Source organism: Taudactylus pleione, unplaced genomic scaffold, assembly GCF_031769625.1.
Source record: "Taudactylus pleione unplaced genomic scaffold, aTauple2 ptg000147l, whole genome shotgun sequence".
NCBI classification, from domain to species: Eukaryota; Metazoa; Chordata; class Amphibia; order Anura; family Myobatrachidae; genus Taudactylus; species Taudactylus pleione.
In genome coordinates this window covers 2,508,287-2,514,377 of record NW_028284549.1, presented here as the reverse complement: position 1 = coordinate 2,514,377, position 6,091 = coordinate 2,508,287, and positions in this window count along the sequence as shown.

Genomic DNA, 6,091 nt, shown 5'->3' with positions numbered 1-6,091 from the left:
ATAAAAAGTCAGGGATACCCCGATATTAGTGGAAAAAAATGGGGCTTCAATGACAAAGAAGAGTATGTGTTCTTTATGCAAACACCCCAGAGCAGGGGCGTATCTATAATGGGTGCAGGGGTACGGGGAACATGGGCCCCTGGGTCCAGGGGGGCCCGCACCGCACACCTTGCACCCATAGTATTACTTACCTCTCTGGAGTTCAATGTCGGCGCTGGCGTCCGGCGCTGTAAAACGACTGGAAAATGGCCGTGGCAGCCATTTTCCCATCGTTTGCACATGCGCAGTACAGGGAAAATGGCCGTTGCGGCCATTTTCCCGGTGACCCGTGCATACATTATAGACTCTGGGTGCACTCTAGTGCCCAGAGTCTATAACTCCGGTGCTGGCCGCGCACAACTCAGTGTGCTGCCGGCTGCCGGGCGGAGAGGAGGAGGCCCGTGTCAGAGACTGCACACGGGCTCCCTCCTCTCTAGAAATGCCCCTGCCCCAGAGACATCCTAACTGGGGCTGTCATGGAGGCAATAGGACTTCCAGAAAACAAGTGTCCATCAAGCCGGGTGATAGAGTTTTCTGGACTATGTTTTTGTTTTTAATAAACCATTTATATTTCACTATGCTGCTGACTCCACAGCTGTCATTACAAGTATCCAGTTACATAACAGTAGCTAATTTGGCTTCTGACCCAAGTGTTTGAGTGAAAAGGAATATAGGGGTAGATGTACTAATCCTTGGAAATGGATAAAGTGGAGCATGATAAAGTACCAACCAATCAGCTCCTGTCATTTTTCAAACACAGCCTTTAAAGTGACAGGAGCTGATTGGAACTTTATCTCTCTCCAAGGCTTAGTATATCTACCCCATAGATATTAAGCTCCACTGGGGCAGGAACTGATGTGAAGAAATGTAATATTCTCTGTACAGCTCTGCATAGTATATGCATGTGCTATATAAATTACTGATAATGAATATGTATTATTGATGTCTAATGTTCACCAATTTCAGTGTTTGTGTAGCAAAGTGGAGTTGGGGTTTGAGAAGAGGACATGGCAGGGCCGTCCCCAGCCAATTTGGTGCCCTAGGCAAGATTTTTGCTGGTGCCCACTAGACAATAATCCCACCACCAATCTTAAAGTAGGTACACACCTGACAGATATATATACAGATTATGGTTGTTCATATACACTGAACAACCATCATCTGTGGCCCGGCTGGCCGAGCGTCACATAGCGACCCCCTCCCCTCCGGCCACTGCAGTAAGTGTAAGGGCGATCAGCTGAACGCCCGTAAACACAGCACGATGAGCAGATATATCTGCCAATGGCTGTGCTGCACAGCTGATGCGATATGTCTGTGAACAATGTTGTTCGCGGACATATATTCTGTGTACGGGACATGTTCAGCATCTCAGCGGGCCAGACACTGAGACAGATATATATATACATGTAAAGACATGTACATATATATTTACATATATATATATATATATGTGTGTGTGTGTGTGTGTATAACAGTATAAATTCCCTCAGAGAAAGGATGGCGCAGCATCGTTCTGCCATGCGTGCAGCACTTGTTACGGGCACTAGCGAGCAGCCTGTGGCCAGGCATTTTGCTGCAGAACATCATAATCTTTCAACTTTGCGCTATCGTATCATTGATCACGTACCTCCCCTAGTGAGGGGGGGTGACAGAGCACGTAGATTACTGCAATGTGAATCTCAGTGGATTATGCGATTGGACTCTCTTTCCCCACGTGGTTTGAATGAGACTCTGGGTTTACATTGTTTTATTTAGTGATTTTCTATGCATTTAACTGACAATTGGGTTATGTTATATCCATTATACTAGTATGTTAGCAGTATACCTCTTATTCATTAGATCGGTTATCATGCAAGGCACAGTTTGTTGCACTGATTGACAATGTTTATATTTCACATATATCTACATTTGGTTTTGATTGTTATCGGCAGTCTTTACCATGTAGTTTGATCATGTTAATTTATTTGTGCCCCTTTAAAGGTATCGATGGTATCTATTTAACTATCGATTGTTTGTTAAACAGTGATACAGTTCCTGATAATTCCATGCAGTCACATTGCGACTATGTTATTGTGTTATCGTTGTCACGTGTTATTTGTAATGTTGTTTTGTCTCTATTGTGGGTTTCTATAACAACGGGGTTATGTGACGTCACTTCCGGTCTCCGTCACTTCCGGTTTCGGGACCGCGAGTCGTCGTCGCTGATGGGTTTGTCTTGTATTTATAGTGGTAAGTGTAATGTGTCTCTGTATGTTATGTTGACAAAAGCGCAAAATAAAGCGCTGAAACGTTGTTTATACTATGCACTGACTTGTGTGCTGTTTTTTACGGAGTGCCGCCATTCGAACGATATATACAGCTTCCCTCATTTATTTGCGGTAAGACTGAGGAGGGCACCCGGCAAGTATACATCTTTATGACTTGAGTGCCGGATCTTTGGACTGTTATATATATATATATATATATATATATATATATATATACACACACACACACATATACATGTGTGTATGCCAAAACCATGTTTCGGGTTCTGGGTTTTGTGTTTTGGATCTGTATTATTTTGGAAAAAAGCATAAAAACAGCTAAAATCACAGAATTTGTTCCTATATTGTTAATTTGTTATTAACCTCAATAACATTAATTTCCACTCATTTCCAGGCTATTCTGAACACCTCACAATATTGTTTTTAGGCCAAAAGGTTTCACCGAGGTAGCTGGATGACTATGCTAAGTGACACAAGTGGGCGGCACAAACACGTGGCAGATCTAGGAGTGACACTGCAGTGGCAGACAGGATGGCAGTTTGAAAAACTAGGCCTCAAAGAGTACATAATGCAAAGAAAAAAAAGAGGTGCAAGATGGAATTGTCCTTGGGCCCTCCCACCCACTCTTTTGTTGTATAAACAGGACATGCACACTTTAACAAAGCAATCATTTCAGCGCCAGGGTCTGCCACACGACTGTGGCTGAAATGATTGGTTCGTTTGGGCCCCCACAAAACAAGCTGGCAATTAATCTGGCCCTGCACAAACTGGCTCTACGGAGGCAAGATGTCGTCCTCATCCTCCTCATCCACCGATTCCTCACCCTCTTCAGTGTTGTGTACATCCTCATCCTCACAGAGTATTAACTCGTCCCCACTGGAATCCACCACCACAGGTCCCTCTGTACGTTCTGGAGGCTGGTCTCCCTGGAAGAGCTGATAATTCATTTTGATGAACATCATCTTCTCCACATTCTGTGGAAGCAACCTCCTACGCCTTTCGCTGACAAGGTTCCCGGCTGCACTAAACACTCTTTCAGAGTACACACTGGAGGGGGGGCAACTTAGGTCAAATAGAGCCAGTCTGTACAGGGGCCTCCAAATTGCCTCTTTTTCCTGCCAGTACAGGTACGGACTGTCTGACATGCCTACTTGGATGCTGTCACCGATGTAATCCTCCACCATTCTGTCAATGGTGACAGCATCATATGCAGTGACAGTAGACATGTTAGAAATTGTTGGCAGGTCCTTCAGTCCGGACCAGATGTCCAAACTTGGTCCTGCCTGCCCTGTATCACCACCAGCGGGTTGGTTAGGATATCTAAGTTGTTTCCTGGCAGCCCCAGTTGCGGGAGAAAATAAAGAAAGAGCTGTTGCCATGTCACGTTCCACTTCAGCTGACAGTGTTTTCACCAGCAGGTCTTTGCACCCCTGTAGGCTTGTGTCCGCCAGAAAGAGAAACACCACAAAGGCTTTAAACCTAGGATCGAGCATGGTGGCCAAAATGTAGTGGTCTGATTTCAACAGATTGACGACCCTCGAATCCTGGGAAAGCGAATGAAGGGCTTCATCCACAAGTTCCACATATCGAGGCGAATCGATCCATTTTAACTCCTCCTTCACTTTCTCCAGCTGCTTCTGCAAAAGCCTGATGAGGGGAATGACCTGACTCAAGCTAGTAGTGTCTGAACTGACTTCACGTGTGGCAAGTTCGAAGGGCTGGAGAACCTTGCACAACACAGAAATCATTCTCCACTGCGCTTGAGTAAGGTGCATACCCTCTCCTTTGCCTATGTCATAGGTGGATGTATAGGCTTGACAGGCCATTTGCTACTCCTCCATCCTCTGAAGCATATAGAGGGTTGAGTTCCACCGTGTTACAACTTCTTGCTCTTGATGGCAGGGCAGGTTCAAGAGTGTTTGCTGGCGCTCCAGTCTTCGGCACGCAGTTGCTGAATTTCGAAAGTGGCCCGAAAGCATCTCCTGCACGGCCCTGTCATTTTTAAAAAAAATTCTGCACCACCAAATTTATTGTGTGAGCAAAACATGGGAGGTGCTGGAATTTGCCCAGATGTAATGTCCACACAATATTGGTGGCGTTGTCAGATATCACAAATTCCCAGGAGAGTCTAAGTGAGGTAAGCCATTGGGCGATGATTTCCCTCAGTTTCTCTAAGAGGTTGTTGGCGGTGTGTGCCTCTTACTGAAACTGGTGATACACAACGTAGCCTGCCTTGGTACTAGCTGGCGTTTCTGAGATGCTGCTACTGGGGATGCTGCTGTTGTTGCTGCGTAAGGCGATACACCTACCCAGTGGGCTGTCAAAGTCATATAGTTCCACTTGTCCATATGTCCATGGTTAAGCGGACATTGGGTAGAACCACATTTTTAGGACAGAGTACACTTTTTCTGACGTCTCGGTATCGCCTTCCCGGTGAAGTGGAATCTAGACGGGATTTGGTACCGGGGACACACTACCTCCATCAATTGTCTAAATCCCACTGCACCAATGGAAGGATACCGGATGCACGTCTAACACCAACATAGCTGTCAAGGCCTCAGTTATCTGCTTTGCAACAGGATGACTGCTGTCGTACTTCATCCTCCTCGCAAAGGACTGTTGGACAGTCAGTTGCTTAGTAAAAGAAGTAGTGGTGTTCCTACTTCATCTCTGGGATAATGAACGACTCCCAGCAGCAACAGCAGCAGCGTAGCAATGCAGGATCCTCTGGAGGAATCCCGGATAGGAGTGGAGTCAGTCATGCCAGTGACATGGCCTGCAGGACTACTTCCGATCCTGATTGAGGAGATTGACGAGGAGGGAGTTGCTGGTGTGGTTTGCAGACGCTTGGATACAACAGGACAAAGGGAATTAGGTGTCCTTGGACTGCTTACGGTCTTAGCCACAGTTTCTGAACTTGACAGTGACTTTTTATGAACATGCTGCAGGTGACGTATATGGGAGGATGTTCCTAGGTGGTTAACATCCTTACACTACTTATTACACCTTTACATAAGCTACATATAGCAAGACAGTTGTTGTCCGGATTTGGATAGAAATATTTCCAGACCAAAGAGGTGGATTTTTTAGTCTTCTGCCCAGGCATGACCGTGATGGGCTTTTTCATCCCACGGACAACAACTGTCTCCCCTGGTGTCTGATTTAAACAAACCACATCATCATCAGAATCCTCCTCGCCAACTTCCTCCTCAGTGCCAGCTACACCAGTATCCTCATCCTGTTGTATTTCAACAGTGACATCTTCAATTTGAATATTAGCAACTGGACTGTGGGTGCTCCTTCCAGCACTTGCAGAGGGCATGCAAATGGTGGAAGGAGCCACCTCTTCCCATCCAGTGTTGGGAAGGTCAGGCATCGCAACCGCCACCACACTTGGACTCTCCTTGGGGATTTGTGATATCTTCTTAGAACACAGTTCTTCGCTGTGCTTTTGCCAGCTTAACTATTTTCATTTTTCTAGCGGGAGTAGGAGGCCTTCCATCATCATGTGAAGCTGAACCACTAGTCATGAACATAGCCCAGGGCCTTAGCCGTTCCTTGCCACTCCGTGTCGTAAATGGCATATTGGCAAGTTTACGTTTCTCCTCAGATAATTTCAATTTATTTTTTAAGGTCATATTCCTGAACTTTTTGGATTGTACATGTCCTCTACTATGACATTGGGCATCGGTCTTGGCAGACGACGTTGATGGCATTTCATTGTCTATGTCATGACTAGTGGCAGTCGCTTCAGCATGAGGAGGAAGTGATTCTTGATCTTTCCC